Source organism: Macaca thibetana, chromosome 7, assembly GCF_024542745.1.
Source record: "Macaca thibetana thibetana isolate TM-01 chromosome 7, ASM2454274v1, whole genome shotgun sequence".
NCBI lineage: Eukaryota > Metazoa > Chordata > Mammalia > Primates > Cercopithecidae > Macaca > Macaca thibetana.
In genome coordinates, this window is record NC_065584.1 from 6,385,528 (window position 1) to 6,402,346 (window position 16,819).

General features: G+C 39.1%; 1 non-coding gene across 1 annotated transcript; it reads left to right on the forward strand.

Moving 5' to 3' along the window:
• Nucleotides 1–3,644: 3,644 nt before the first annotated feature.
• LOC126960418 (small nucleolar RNA U3) lies at nt 3,645–3,860 on the forward strand. The gene has a single exon (XR_007727967.1). It is a non-coding gene; the product is annotated as a small nucleolar RNA U3 (small nucleolar RNA).
• Nucleotides 3,861–16,819: the final 12,959 nt, after the last annotated feature.

Sequence of the window (16,819 nt, forward strand, 5' to 3'; positions counted from 1 at the left end):
GTTCCCAACACAGAGAAACAATAAATGTTTGAGATGATGGTTATTCTAATTACCATGATCTGATCATTAACATTGCATGCATTGAAACATCTGTATATGTATATACACACACACACACACACAATCACTATGTGTCAGTTAAAAGTAATTTTTATTTTGTCAGGCACAGTGGATCACCCCTGCAATCGCAGTACTTTGGGAGACTGAGGCAGAAAGATCACTTGAGCCTAGGAGTTTGGGACTAGCCCTGGCAACATAGCAAGATCCTGTCTCTACAAAAAAGTTTTTAAGAATTAGCTAGGCATGGTGAAATGCACCTGTGATCCCACTTACTCAGGAGGCTGAGGTGGGAGGATCACTTGAGCCCAGGAGGTCGAGGCTACAGTGAGCCATGATCGGGCCACTGCACTCCAGCCTGGGCAACAGAGTGAGACCCTGCCTCAAAAAAAATTTTTTTAAAAAGGGCCTGTACTCAGAGAACAGTCAGTAGTTTAACTCAACCAGAAGCTGCCTAGAAAATCTCTATTCCTGTGATGTTGTTGCTATGTGACTTGTCTGTGAACTCAGCTCTGCAAATAAAACTTCATGCCCAGGGCACTACTGAAAACGGTAAGAATCTGCTGGCAACATTGCTGTGGCCTAAGGCTGTGATTTCAGTTGGGGCTAACGAGAGCCTGGCCAAAAATTGAAAAGGGAGACCTATAGAACTAGAAAGCCACAGGGAACTTGAAGAGCTCTGTATTCCTACGTGCGCAGGGCTACATACATGGCCAAGAAAGACCTGGGGAAGGAGGAGGCCCTGTCACTCACTGCTGACCTTGAGGCCCTACAGAAGCAGGAAGTGGAAACGAGAGGGTTTTTAAACTACTTGAAGTTTGAAAGTATGTACATTCCCACACAGGTAACTTTGGCAAAGGATGGAGAACCGATGCTCAAGGCAGTTAAGAAAATCTGATCGATCGCTTGCTGAGCAATAAATTGTATTGACAGAGGACTGAACCCTAGGAGGCCAGGCTTAAAGATATAAACAAACTGAGAAAAAGGTGGGGACCAAGGAATTTAGTGGCTGCATAGTACAGGAAACAGAGTTATGCCAGGAAAGCCACTAAACAAACAGGCAGCAAAAATAAAAACAAAAGCAAGCAAAAAGAGAAAAGAAAGACCCATCCAGAACAATTCCTGGAAGGGGAGAAACTAATGACAGATTGTTACAGTGTGTTATCTAAAATGTCCAGTTTTCAACAAGCAATTATGGCATATGCAAAAAAAATGGAAACACAGAGCCCATTCAAAGGAAAAAGACCAACCAACAGAAAATGTCCCTAAAGGCACCCAGATGTTAGATTTGGGAGACAAATAATTTAAATAAATGCATACATTTGGGAGCTTAAAAGTACAACACCTAAAATAAAAAATTCACTAGAGAGATCGAGAATGAATTTGAACTCACATAAGAAAGAATCAGAGTCCAAACATTTTTAAAGAATGAATACCAATTCTTCACAAACTCTTCCAAGAAGTAGAAGAGGAGGAAACACTTCAAAAATTATGAATATTCTGAGACCAGTATTACCCTGATACCAAAACCAAAGAAAGACATCACAAGAAGAGAAAACTACAGACCAGTATCTCTTATTACTATGCATGTAAAATCCTCAACAAAATAGTGGCAAACTATATCCAGCAACATATAAAAATAATTCTACGCCATGACCAAGTGAGATTTATCCCAAGAATACAAAGTTGGTTTAACATACAAAAATCAGTTAATACAACACACTATATCAATAGAATTAAAAAACAAAAACTACCTGATCATGTCTATGCAGAAAAACTACATGACAAAACCCAATAAACATTATGATGAAAACACGCAACAAGCTAGGAATATAAGATATTTTTTTCCGAAACTGACAAAGGGCATCTTAGAAAAACTTACAGCTAACATTGTATTTAATGGTGAAAGACTGGATTCTTTCTCTATAAGATCAAGACCAAGACGAGAATGTCTGCTCTCCTTATTTCTATTCAGCATCGTATTGGGGTTTCCAACCAGAGCAATTAGCAAGGAAAGAAAACGAAAGACATTTAGATTGGGGGAAAAAAGGTAAAACTATCTCTATTTGCATATGTCATGATCTTGTGTGTGTGTGTATATATATAGTATATATACAATGTATATACAACATATAGATAGATAGATAGATTATGAATAACCCACTTTAAAAAACTATTAGAACTTGTAAACAAATTCAGTAAGGTTTTAGGATATAAGACCAATACATAAAAATTACTTGTATTTCTATACACTTGCAATAAACAATCTAAAAATGAAATTAAGAAAATAATTGCATTTACAAAAGCATAATAAAAATGAAATAGGACTAAGCTTAACAAAAGAATTGCAAAGCTTATACTCTGAAAACCACAAAACATTGTTGAAAAAAAAATTAATACAACTCTAAATATATGGGAAAACATCCCATGTTCCTGTATTGAAAGACTTAATATTGTTAAGATGGCTATACTCCCCAAATTGATCTATGAATTCAACACAATCCCTGTCAGAATCTCAGAATCTCAGCTTTTTTTTTTTCTTTCTTTTTTTTTTTTTTGTAGAAACTGACAAGCTGGTTCTAAAATTCATATGCAATTCAAGAGATTCAAAATAGCAAAAATACTCTTTAAAAAGAAAACCAAAGTAGAAAGGCTCACACTTCCTGACTTCAAAACCTACTACAAAGCAAGAATAATCGCTATAGTACAGTACTGGGAGAAGGGTAGATGAATAGATTAATGGAATAGAATTGACAGTCTAGAAATAAACCCATGTTTCTATGGTAAACTGATTTTTGACAAGAATCCAAGTCCACCCATTGGAGAAAGAATGGTCTTTTAACAAATAGTGCTGAGACAACTAGATATCCACATGCAAAAGAATGAAGTTGGACCCTTACCTTACACTGTATATAAAAGTTAACTCAAAATGGATCGAACTTCTAAATGTAAAAACTGAAACTACAGAATTCTAGAAGGAAACAAAGGGGGTAAAATCTTCATAATCTTTGATTTGGCAATGGATCTTAGATATAACATCAAAAGCACAAGCAACCAAAGTAAAAACAGACATATCAGACTTCATCAATGGTTTTTTTTTTTGGTTCAGTTGTTTTTGTTTGTTTGTTTTGTTTCATTTTGGTTTTTGTTTTTTCCAAAGGGTGCTATTAAGGAAGCGAAAAAGACAACCCACAGAATGGTAGAAAATATTTGCAAATCATATACCTGATAAAAATTTTAATAGCCAAAAGGTGGAAACAATCCAAATGGCTGTCAACTAATGAATGGATAAACAAAATGTGGTATATCCATATAATGGAATATTATTTGGCCATAAAAGGAAATTAAGTATTGATACATGCTATGATATGGGTAAACCTTGAAAAAAAGTATGCTAAGTAAAGAAAGCCTCACAAGAGGTCACAAATTATATAATTCCATTTATATGAAATGTCCACAATTGGAAAATTTATAGAGACAGATAGTACATTAGTAGTTGCTTAGGCCTGGGAGGAAGAGCATATGGAAAGTAGGAGGATGATAGTTAAAGAATACAAGTTTCTTTCTGAAGTAATAAAAATGTTCTGAAGACTATACTTTCAGGGATCATTTCTACAGTTCATTACTAGAGAAGTTTCTCTGAATGTGTAGAGCACCAGAAACTATGAGGAGGAGGCACAGAGTTCTCTTCTGAGCACGAAGCTGGCGCTTGGTGTTGCTTTGCTGCAGCTGCCATTTACCATTGGTGATCGTTCTTGTCTTCCTCTTGGAGAGTAAGAGAAAGGCAATGCAGTCTGAGTGGTTCTTGTTTTACCAAAAAAAAAAAAAAAAAGTTCTGAAGTTTATTGTGGTGCTGGTTGCACTTATTTGTAAGTATATTAAAGACCACTGAACCTGAACTTTTTTAATGGATACATTTTACATTATGTGAAGTATATCTCAATAAAACTATTTTTTTAAAAGAAGATGGATGTAGATGTGTGGCATTATTTCTGAGGCCTCTGTTCTGTTCCATGGTCTATATATCCATTTTGGTACCAGTACCATGCTGTTTTGGTTACTGTAGCCTTGTAGTATAGTTTGAAGTCAGGTAGCATGATGCCTCCAGCTTTGTTCTTTTTGCTTAGGATTGTCTTGGCTATATGGGCTCTGTTTTGATTCCACATGGAATTTAAAGTAGTTTTTTTCTAATTCTGTGAAGAAAGCCAATGGTAGTTTGATAGGGATAGCATTGAATCTATAAATTACTTTGGGTAGTATGGCCATTCGCAATATTGATTTTTTTCTATCCATAAACATAGAATGTTTTTCCATTTGTGTCCTCTCATTTCATTGAGCAGTGTTTTGTAGTTCTCTTTGGAGAGATCCTTCACATTGCTTGTAATGTTATGTATTCCTAGGTATTTTATTCTCCTTGTAGCAATTGTGAATGGCAGTTCACTCATAATTTGGTTCTCTGTTACTGGTGTATATGAATGCTTGTGGTTTTTGCACATTAATTTTGTATCCTGAGACTTTGCTGAAGTTGCTTATCAGCTAAAGGAGATTTGGGGCTGAAATGATGTGGTTTTCTAAGTATACAATCATGTAATCTGCAAAGACAATTTGACTTTCTCTCTTCCTATTTGAATACCCTTTATTTCTTTCTCTTGCCTGATTCCCCTGGCCAGAACTTCCAATATTATGTTGAATAGGAGTGGTGAGAGAGGGCATCCTTGTCTTGTGCTGGTTTTCAAAGGGAATGCTTCCAGTTTTTGCCCATTCAGTATGATATTGGCTGTGAGTTTGTCATAAATAGCTCTTATTTTGAGATATGTCCCATCAGTACCTAGTTTATTGAAAGTTTTTAGCATGAAGCGGTGCTGAATTTTATCAAAGGCCTTTTCTGCATCTATTGAGATAATCATGTCATTGGTTCTGTTTATGTGATGGATTACATTTATTGATTTGTGTATGTTGAACCAGGCTTGCATCCCAGGGATGAAGCCGACTTGATCATGGTGGATAAGCTTTTTGATGTGCTGCTGGTTTCGGTTTGGCAGTATTTTACTGAGGATTTTCGCATTGATGTTCATCAGGGGTACTGGCCTGAAATTTTCTTTTTTTGTTGTGTCTCTGCCAGGTTTTGGTATCAGGATGATGCTGGCCTAATAAAATGACTTAGGGAGGAGTCTCTCTTTTTCTATTGTTTGGAATAGTTTCAGAAGGAATGGCATCAGCTCCTCTTGGTACCTCTGGTAGAATTTGGCTATGAATCCATCTGGTCTTGGGCTTTTTTGGTTGGTAGGCTATTAATCACTGCCTCAAATCAGAACTTGTTATTGGTCTATTGAGGGATTCAACTTCTTCCTAGTTTAGTCTTGGGAGAGTACATGTACCTGATAAAAATTTTAATAGCCGGCCGGGCGCGGTGGCTCACGCCTGTAATCCCAGCACTTTGGGAGGCCGAGGCGGGCGGATCACAAGGTCAGGAGATCGAGACCACGGTGAAACCCCGTCTCTACTAAAAATACAAAAAATTAGCCGGGCGCGGTTGTGGGCGCCTGTAGTCCCAGCTACTCGGGAGGCTGAGGCAGGAGAATGGCGTGAACCCGGGAGGCGGAGCTTGCAGTGAGCCGAGATCGCGCCACTGCACTCCAGCCTGGGCGACAGAGCCAGACTCCGTCTCAAAAAAAAAAAAAAAAAAAAAAAAAAAAAAAAATTTTAATAGCCAAAAGGTGGAAATAATCCAAATGCCCATCAACTAATGAATGGATAAACAAAATGTGGTATATCCATATAATGGAATATTATTTGGCCAAAAAAATAGAGGATTTTATTTTATTTTATTTTATTTTATAGATTTTCTAATTTATTTGCATAGAGGTGTTTATAGTATTCACTGATGGTAGTTTGTATTTCTGTGGGATCAGTGGTGATCTCCCCTTTATCAACAATCTGATCTTTGACAAACCTGACAAAAACAAGCAATGGGGAAAGGATTCCCTATTTAATAAACGGTGTTGGGAAAACTGGCTAGCCATATGCAAGAAAACTGAAACTGGACCCCTTCCTTACACCTTACACAAAAATTAACTCAAGATGGATTAAAGACTTAAACGTAAGACCTAAAACCATAAAAACCTTAGAAGAAAACCTAGGCAATACCATACAGGACATAGACATAGGCAAAGACTTCATGAATAAAACACCAAAAGCAATGGCAACAAAAGCCAAAATTGACAAATGGGATCTAATTAAACTCAAGAGCTTCTGCACAGCAAAAGAAACCACCATCACAGTGAACAGGCAACCTACAGAATGGGAGAAAATTTTTGCAATCTATCCATCCGACAAAGGGCTAATATTCAGAAACTATAAAGAACTTGAACAAATTTACAAGAAAAAATAAACAACTCCATCAAAAAGTGGGTGAAGGATATGAACAGACACTTCTCAAAAGAAGACATTTGTGAGGCCAACAAACATATGAAAAAAAGGTCATCATCGCTGGTCATTAGAGAAATACAAATCAAAACCACAATGAGATCCCATCTCACACCAGTTAGAATGGCAATCATTAAAAAGTAAGGAAACAACAGATGCTGGGGTGGATGTGGAGAAATAGGAACACTTTTACACTGTTGGTGGGAGTGTAAATTAGTTCAACCATTGTGGAAGACAGTGTGGCGATTCCTCAAGGATCTAGAACCAGAAATACCATTTGACCCAGCAATCCCATTACTAAGTATATACCCAAGGGATTATAAATCATTCTACTATAAAGGCACATTCACATGTGTGTTTATTGCAGCACTGTTCAAAATAACAAAGACTTGGAACCAACCCAAATGCCCATCAATGATAGACTGGGTAAAGAAAATGTGGCATATATACACCATGGAATACTATGCAGCCATAAAAAAGAATGAGTTCATGTCCTTTGCAGGGACATAGATGAAGCTGGAAACCATCATTCTCAGCAAACTAGCACAGGAAAAGAAAACCAAACACCACATATTCTCACTCATAAGTGGGAATTGAGCAATGAGAACACATGGACACAGGAAGGGGAACGTCACACACCAAGGCCTGTCATGGGGTGGGGCACTAGGGGAGGGATAGCATTACGAGAAATACCTTAGATGATGGGTTGATGGGTGCAGCAAACCCTCATGGCACATATATACCTATGTAACAAATCTGCACATTCTGCACATGTATCCCAGAACTTAAAGAATAATAAAAAATAATAATAATAAAATTAAAAGGATGGAATGATCAACTGTTTTGAATGTTACTCTAATAAAAACTCTCTCTCTCTCTCTCTCTCTCTCAGTGATGGCAGAGAGAGAGAAAAAAAGGAAATTGGTAAACTTAAAAATAGGCCAATAGAGATCATTGAGTATAGGGAACAGAAGTAAAAGAATGAAGATAAAATGGACAGCATCTCAGATATCTGTAAAAATCATCACGTGTACTAACATATGCATAATCAGAGCCCCCAAATGAAAAAGAGAATGAGGCAGAAAATAATTGAAGAAATAATGACTAAAAGGTTCCCAAGTTGGATGAAAAGCTTTAATATACACATCCAAGAGGCTTGACAAAATCCCAGTAGATTAAACTCAAAGAGATCCACACCTAAACACATTATAGTCAAACTGATAAAAGTTGAAGACAAAAAGAACATATTGAAAGCAGTAAGAGAAAATTACTTATAAAAAAAAATGGTTTTCAAATAAGACTAACTGCTGACTTCTCCTCAGAAACTGTGGAGGCCAGAAAAAAATGACATAGCATCTGAAAGGGTTAATAGCAAAGACTGTCAACCAATAGTTTTATAGCCAGCAAAACTATCCTTAAAATAAAGAAGAAATAAATATATTTTTAGATAAACAAAAACTGAAAAAAACCTATTACCATAATATCAGCCATACAAAAAATACTGTAGGAATTCTTCATGCTGAAAAGAAAGGGCATTAGATAGTAACTCAAATCTACATAAAGAAACAAAGAGCACTGGTAAATGTAACTATATAGGTAAATCCAAAAAAAATATGAATGTATCTCTGTAATTTTTTCTCCTCTCTAATTTAAAAGAAAACTTTACAAACCAATAATTATAAATCTATGTTGATGAGAAAACAATGTATATGGTTGTATTTTGTATGACAATAACAGCATAAAAGAGTGGAGAAGACATAGAGCTAGAGGAAAGCAAAGATTTTGTGTAGTAGTAAAATTAACTTTGTATTAATCTAGACTAAATTGTTATAAATAGAGATAATAATTGTAATCTACATGCAACAATGAAGAGAATAACTCAAAAATACATAGTAAAAGAAATGGAAAAGTTTAAAAATGGTACACTAGAAAATATCCATTTAAAACAAAATAAGTCAGTAATGGTGGAAAATAAGAACAAAAAGGGTATGAGACATAGAAAACAGACAGCAAAATGATGAACAAATCCTACCTTATCAATAAGGACATGATCTGTGCTGGAAACCAGCATGGTACCTGATTACCTATGTAACAAACCTGCACATCCTGCACATGTACCCCAAACTTAAAATAAAAGTTGAAGAAAATAATAATAATAATTACATGAAATATCATATCAATTGGATTAAAACTCCAGTTAAAATATAAGGATTGGCAGAATGAATAAAAAGTATGATCCAACTATATGCAATTTATAAGAGACATAATGTAGATGCAAAGACACAAACAGGTAGAAAATATTGATAAATGGAAACAGATGTACCATGAAAATATAAACGGAGTTAGAGTGGCTATATTGATACCAGACAAAATGGATTTTAAGACAAAAATTTACTAGAAACAGAGATGACATTTTATAATGATGAAAGTGTCAATCCATCAAGAGGATATAGCAATCACAAACATGTATGCACCTAACAACATAGTGCTAAGAGACATGAAGACAAAACTCAGAATTAAAGATAAAAATAGGCAATTCAACTAAAATAGTTAGAGATGTCAATACCTCACTTTCACTAATGTATGCAGCAGTTAGACAAAATAAGGAAAAAGAAGACTTGAACAACACCACAAATCGACTAAACCTAACATACATCTATAGAACATTTCACTCAACAACAGCAGAATATGTATTCTTCTCAAGTGCACACTGGACATTCCTCCAGGATAGACCATATGTTAGGCCATAAAACCAGTCTCAATAAATTTAAAAGAACTGAGATCAGCAAAATATGTTCTCTGACCACATGGGATGAAATCAGGAGTCAAAGACAGAAGTAAATTTGGGAAATTTACACATACGTGGAATTAAGCAACACGCACCTACATAACAAAGGATCAAAGGGTAAATTGCAAGGGAAATTAGAAGGTATGTTGATAGGAATGAAAACCGAAACAGAAGATACCAAAACTGTGGTATGTAGGGAAGCAGTGGCTCAAAGGAAAATTTATGCCTACGTTAAAAAAAGAAGAAATATTTCAGATCCACAGCCTAAACCTCCACCCTAAAAAAACTAGAAAAAACAAACTAACTAAACCCAAACCAGTATAAGGAGAGGAACTGTAAAGCGTAAAGTGGAAATTAACAAAAAATAATAGAAAAACAATCGAGAAGATTAAAAAAACAAAAGCCGGTTCTTTGAAAAGATCAACAAAATTGACAAAACTTTTGTAGACTCAGAGCAAAAAAAAAAAACTCAAACTACTAAAATCAGGAGAAAGGGGACATTACTACCAGTCTTATAGAAATAAAATGTATTATAAGAGACTATTGTGGCCAAGTAATTAGATAATCTAAATTAAATTATTTTCTATAAATCACAAATGACCAAAACTGAAGAAATAGAAAATCTGAATTATATTAATACCTGTATCAAGTGAAGAAATTTCATTAGTAATCTGGAAATTTCCCACAAAGAAAAGCCAACGTCCAGCTGGTCTCATTGGTGAACTCTAACAAATGTTTGGAGAAAAGTTAACATTTGTCCAAAGCAAATCAAAAAAGCGAAGATGTGAGAACACTTTCCAACTCATTCTATGCAGTCAATATTGTCCTGATACCAAATCACACGAAGACATCACAAGAAAAGGAAACCAATATTCCTTGTAAATATAGATGCAAAAATCCTCAACAAAATACTAGCAAACTGAATCCAGTAGCATATAAATAAAAATAACTATACACCATGACCAAGTGGAATTTCTCCCAGGAAAGGCTGGTTAACCAAAAATAAATTAATAAAATATGATTCAATAGAAGAAAGGATAAAAATCATACAATCATCTCAATAGATGCTGAAAAAGCATATAACAAAATCCAATACTTATTCATGATTAAAAAGAAAAAGCTGCCAGTAAAATTGGAATAGAAAGTAAATTTCCCAACTTAATAAAGAGTATCTAGGAAAAATCTATAGCAAAGATCAAACTTAGTGGTGAAAGATTGTATGCTTTCCTCCTAAGGTCAAGTTACAAGACAAGTGCTTTCATCACTTCTACCTGATATTTTATTGGAGGTTCTAGCCAGAGAAATGTAGTAAGAAAAAGAAATAAAAGACGTCCAAATTACAAAGGAAGAGGTAAAATTGTCTCTGTTTGCAGATAATATTATCTTTTGCATCCACAAAGAATCCTATTAGAACCAATAGAAACTAAAAGAACTAAAAGAATCCACAAAAAGTCCTATTAGAACTAATAAACAAATACAACAAAGTTAGAGTCAACATACAAAAGTCAGTTTTTTTCTATACACTAGCAATAAGTAATCTAAATAAAAATTTAAGAATACAATACTTTCACGTTATCATCAAAAACATAAAATACTTCAGAGTAAATTTAACAAAGAGGTACTAGGCTCATAGATGGAAAATGACAAAACATTGCTTATGGAAATTAAAGAACTATTTAAATAGATATATGCTCCATGTTCATGAATTGGAGGACTCAACATTGTTAAGATGACAGTTCTCCCCAAATTGATCTACAGTTTTAACGGAATCCTTATCACCATTCTAGAATTTTTTTTTCTCCAGAAACTGAGAAGCCGATCTGAAAAACTGTATGGAAATTCAAAAGACTCAGAATGACCACAGCAATCTTTGTTTGCTTTTTTGGGTTGTTTTTGGTTTTGTTTTGAGATGGAGTTGCTCTCTTTTGCCCAGGCTGGAAAGCAATAGTGCGATCATGGCTCACTGCAACCTCCACCTCCTGGATTCAAGTAATTCTACTGCCTTGGCCTCCCAAGTAGCTGGGATTACAGGCATATGCCACCATGCTGGGCTAATTTTTGTATTTTTAGTAGAGACGGGGTTTTGCCATGTTGGCCAGGCTGGTCTTGAACTCCTGACCTCAAGTGATCCACCCACCTTGACCTCCCAAAGTGCTGGGATTACAAGCGTGTGTCACTGTGCCTGGCCAACCACAGCAATCTTGAGTAAGAACAGAGTTGGAGGATACTGTGTTAGTCAGCTAGGGTTGCCTGAACAAAGTATCACAGACTAGGTCACTTAAAACAGCAGAATGTGTTCTCCCACAGTTTTGGTGGCCAGAAGTCTGCAATTAGGTGTCAGCAGGGCTGCACTCCTATCAGAGGTTCAGTCGAGATTTTGTCTCTGTTCCCTTCCAGCTTCTGGGCTTCTGGTGGCTCTTGGCATTCCTTGGCTGTGGCCACATCACCCTACTCTCTGCCTGCAGCCTGGCATGCTCTTCTGCTCTATTTTCTCCTCTGTGCATCTCTCATAGGAACATTTGTTATTAGATTTAGAGCCCACTCTGATAATCCAGCACCATCTCATCTTAAAATATTTCACTTAATTGCATCTGCAAAGACTCTTTCTCCAACTAAAATTGAATTCACAGTTTCCAGAGATTAGGATGTGGACATATCTTCTTGGAGGCCACCATTCTGTTATAGAGAGTGTTCAGATCCCAACTTCACAACTTACTATAAAGCTGCACTTATCAAGGCAATAAGACACTGTTGTAAAGATAAACAGAACAGAATTTGACAGTCCAGATATAAATCCTTATATTTATGGTCAATTGACTTTTAACAAAGACGCTAAAGCAATTCATTGCCAAAACTTTTCCAACAAACAGTGCTGGGATAACTGGATATCCATGCAAAGAGATGCTGTTGGGCCCTTACCTCACACCACACACATACACTGCTCCTGTTTGCTGCTTGATGCCAGGCTTATGCTGGAAGTCTGAGGCCGTCTCTGTTGTCCTGGTCTAGTCTCAGTCTGGGGCAGGTTCTCTGCACCTGGTTTCAGGGGTGGGATGTTGCCTGCCTTCCTACCCTGATAACTTGGACTTGTGCCTGTGATTGGTCTTGCTGGGGAGTTCTCTGTACCTCTGTAGCAGCTGCAGCTTCTGTTTAGCATCAGGGTCAGATCCAGCAGGGCCCAAGGTGCATTTCCGCTTTACTCCCAGGGCAAAGTGTTTTTTCTTGTGCCCTTCTCTCCAGAAACAATGGGCTTTTGCCTGTGCCCTGGGGTTGCAGATTTCACTACCCCTCCACCAGCAGTGTAAGGCTTTTGCTTCTTAAGACTAAAGGGTCTGGGGACATGGGCAGTCATTAACGTGCATGCCAAATTAGAGAAGTTGTCTGTTATCAATCAGTTATCAACCACGTCCAGGTTATTTGGAGCCAACTGTTACAGAAGCCAGGGTTTAGATTGTTGCTAAAGATGGCCATGTGGCCTGCAAGTCTAACTCACCGTAGGTTTGCTTCCTGAGTTGTTATTGTAGATTTGTGTTGGTTTCCTGGGCAGGTTGCAGGTCAGAGTTCTGTTTTCATCCATGGCCTAGCCATATTCGGTTTATATATTCAGTCTCTCATGGCCATGTTGTCAGGGCTATGTTCTCCAGCAGGACAGGATAAAGTCTTTAGGATGCTGAGCTCCTTCAGGATGAGGTCATGTTTTAGGGCAAGTCCATGGCTTAAGGCCAAGGGCTCCCTCGGGACAGGGTCATGGTTTTCACACTGTAATTGTGAAATTATATTGTGAAAGCCCTCAGGAGAGGACTATAGAGAAACTCAGTATCAGGGCTATCTCTGGATAGCCCTCAGGAGAGGCCTATCACAACTGTGAAGGTGGGAGCTGCCCCAGGACAAGGCCAAATAGACTGGGGCCTCAGGGCCATGAGCTCCCACAGACAGGGCCCTGGCTTCAAGCTCTGGGCAAACTCCGGACAGGATCAGCAGCTGGGAGCTCCTTTTGGACTCGCAACTCTCTCAGGACAGGGGCCAGGCCTTTGGCACAGTGAGCTCCCCAGGGACACAAGCCCAGTCCTGTGTCCCCAGCGCGAAGCAAATCTTGGCACCAGCTGCCTTCAGCAGTGGCTTTGCCTGATTCTTGAAGATTCTCAGCAAAGAAAGGGGTGGCTGTGCAGGTGGGGGCTGGGAGGGGGCTGTCCCCAAGGCTGGTGAGTGGCCAGAGAGTGAGCAGAAGCAGAGGTTCCAATATCACTCCACGATCTCTTCCCAAATCTGAATCAGGAACATGTGGCTCACATCTGTTTAGGTTCTGGTGCTTAGCACTTGGCAAGGATTTATGTAAATCCTATACATTCCAAATAAACCCCCCTGGAGGCTGAGGCTGGGAAAGGTCTTTCTCCCCAAGGGGACGGACCGTGAGTGCACAGAAAGCAGCTTCCCTTAGCGTGCTCATCACCACTCTGCCCTTTTGCCTCAACCCCTGCCAGAAGCTGCCGACAGGTGCCTGTCACTCTGTCACCCACACACGCCTGGTAGCACTAGCCAGGGCATACATGTAGGAGACGCAGATTGTCTGGGCATGGACCAGAACTGGCCCCCAAAGTCCCCACCTGGATCTCCCTTGAGCCCCCAATTCAGTCACACTGACTTGTGCTCCAGCTGAACTCACCACCCCTTTGCATGTGCAGGTCCTTCTTCTCATGGGGCTGCCTGTCCCCTCTTAGTCCCTGGTAAGAGGTCTCCTGAAACCCCTGGCCCCAGAAAGAGCCACACTTGTGAGTTCACCGAGCACAGTCATCATCACATTTTTTTCTCACAGAGTGAGCGGCCCCTCCTATAAGTGTTTGCAGCATCTTGTAATCAGAGAACCTCTCTGAACCTCTGTTTCGTCTTCTGTGGAACGAAGTCATCATGGTATCTACCAAAAATATGGGACTAGGGTAAGGCAAGTGAAGCACTTATTGGAAGCACAACCTTCAGTTGTGGGGGGGGGCGGGTGGTGTATGTGCAAAAATCCTCAGTAATTGAGATAAATAATATTTTAGCACAATCTATTTAAAAATCAAAATTAACTCAAAGATATCCATGATAAAAGATCAGAATTGTGACTAGAGGCAGGAAAAACAGGATTCATATTTCTGCGGTTTCCTTTGGCTTCAGGAAACTGTTCAGTAACTGTGAAATAAAGGACCTTAGATTTGAGGACTCTTCAAAGTTATCTTAGCAAACCTTCTCGTTGAACATGATAGAAACAACGGCTGAGGGATGGGGCTTACTCCAAGTTAATTACAGGGCCGGAGCGGGGTGCAGGGTCCTGGACTCGCCCAGGGCTCTCTCTGGGGTCTGCACATAGACCGCCTTACCTCCGAGGGAAACCCTGCAAACTTCAACCACGGGCGCCGCCAATGTTCCTGGCAGTGCTGATCAAGGGAGGCCAGCCGTGTCTCCAGATGTCAGTGCAAACTGACCTCTTCTGCAAAGTGACCAAAGTCCCCTCCCACCCTAAGAATCCAGCCCCTACCTTTCCCCATTCTGCTGCATTTCCCTCTGGCTATTCAGTTCCAACCTAATTTATGTTGTTTGTTTATTCTAGTTGGTTCTATCCATTCCTTTCTACCTCCTAGTGTAGCCCACTCTATTTTATCGACTTTGACCTATTTTGTCCATTTATTCCATCCTGGTTTATAGTTTCCATTCTAGTGCATACGTTCCATTCCTTTCTGTTTTATTTATTTTATCCATTCCATCCTTTTGGGTCCACCCCACCCCACTATGCTCCCGCACGCAGCCCCACTGAAGGGCCCCAGTGTTCATTTAGAAGGGCACGGTGGAAACATCCATGTCTGCAAGCCTAACTCCCAGGGGCTGCCCGCCACCTTTCCGGCAAATGCCCACATGAGCTCATGCTTTGTGGTTGGGGCTTTAAAAAAAAAAAAAATCAACAAATTTGAAGGCAAAGCAAGGCCTGTCTTTCATTTGATAGCTCCCAGATCCGTTTCTGATCAGCCTCCCATTATCAGAGATGTCTGCAAGATTTCAGCTGCAAGCATTCGCCTCCACATTCACCTCCGCACCCGCTGCCAGCTGTCTGGGCACCCGTCACCTTGGGACTGCGCTGCAGACGGGGTTGGGAGGGACCTTGGGGCTTCATCTCGTCTTGACGCTTCCTCAAGAAGAATGTTCTTGGGGTGGCAGCCTGAGCTTCTCTCTTAACTGCCTTGTGCCTTCCACACTTCCAGAATTGTCATTAAATAGTAGGAAAATCCACATGTATGCATGCACAAATGCACAAAATCTCCAATTCCACATACCTGGCCCAGCACCCTCAGCACCAGGCTCTGTCACAGAGATGAGGGTGCCCATCAGGCATTAAGTGAAACCTAGGGTTTGGTGCTTTCTTTTTCCTTTGTTGTTGCAAAAAAATGAAATCATTTATCTTGGAAATCCATGGTAACGGTCTGTATTCCAGACCTTTTTCTTTGCATTGACATGTATTGGTGGACATTTTCTCCAAAAAGTTGTTTAGTATTGTTCTGCCATGACTTTGTTTCACTCCTGGACATACTGTCATGTTGGCACATATAGATGTATCACATTTTTATTGGCTGTGTAATATTTCATTGTATGAAGTATTGTTTTGTTTTGTGATTTCTCTGCTGAAGAATTTTTATTTTTGCTCTTACAAATAAAGTTACAGCAAACATTCTTGTTCATAGGTCTTTGCATACACATTTGTGTGATTATTCTTATGGAGTGAATTCTTAGAAATACTATTGTTTGGTTAAGGAATACCCGTGTTTTAAAATTCTTATGCACTACAAATTGTCCTTCAATTTGTCCTTTGAATCAGTCTTCTTTACGTGAACAAGAGTGGTCTTTGTAAAATGAATTTGGTCATGCAGTTTCCCAACACTAAAAACAAACATGAAAAAACTGTCTGGAATTGTGATGACTTTTGTGCCCCAGAGAAACTGGGCTGCAAATATCAGATACCCACAGATATCAAGGGACTGTCCAGATGTGGCGACTCTGGGTCTTACCAGAAATGAAAGCTCCTTTCCTCTGCCCCAAGTTCACCTCCCAAGGCCATCTGAAACCTGCTGGTCAGATACAGGTTCTAGAGACTTTGAGGTGGGGCCCCCTGGGGCCGTGGCTGAGGCCAGACCAGCCAGGCCTGGACCAAAGGCCTCAAAGATGACACCAGTGGGCTGGAGACTCGGAGCCTGTGTCTCTTCGCTCCTTGGAGCTCTGGCGTCCTTTCCTATACAGCAAGGGGAAAGCACCTACCCTGGATGGTTTTCACTGAATGAGAACGAACGATGAACTTGTTTTGTAAATGTCAGAGGGTGATCTGATTGCACAGCCTTCTTATGGAGCACAGAAAATACGATCATTCTTATGGCATAAAATAACGATTTAATCCATTCATTCCACATTACTTTGTAGTTTCCATTCTGGTGCACACATCCCTTTTCCTTCCATTTGATCTATGTATCTATTCCATACCATTGGGTCCACAACCTCTCCCTTTCATGGGTGATGAGGACAGGGTGT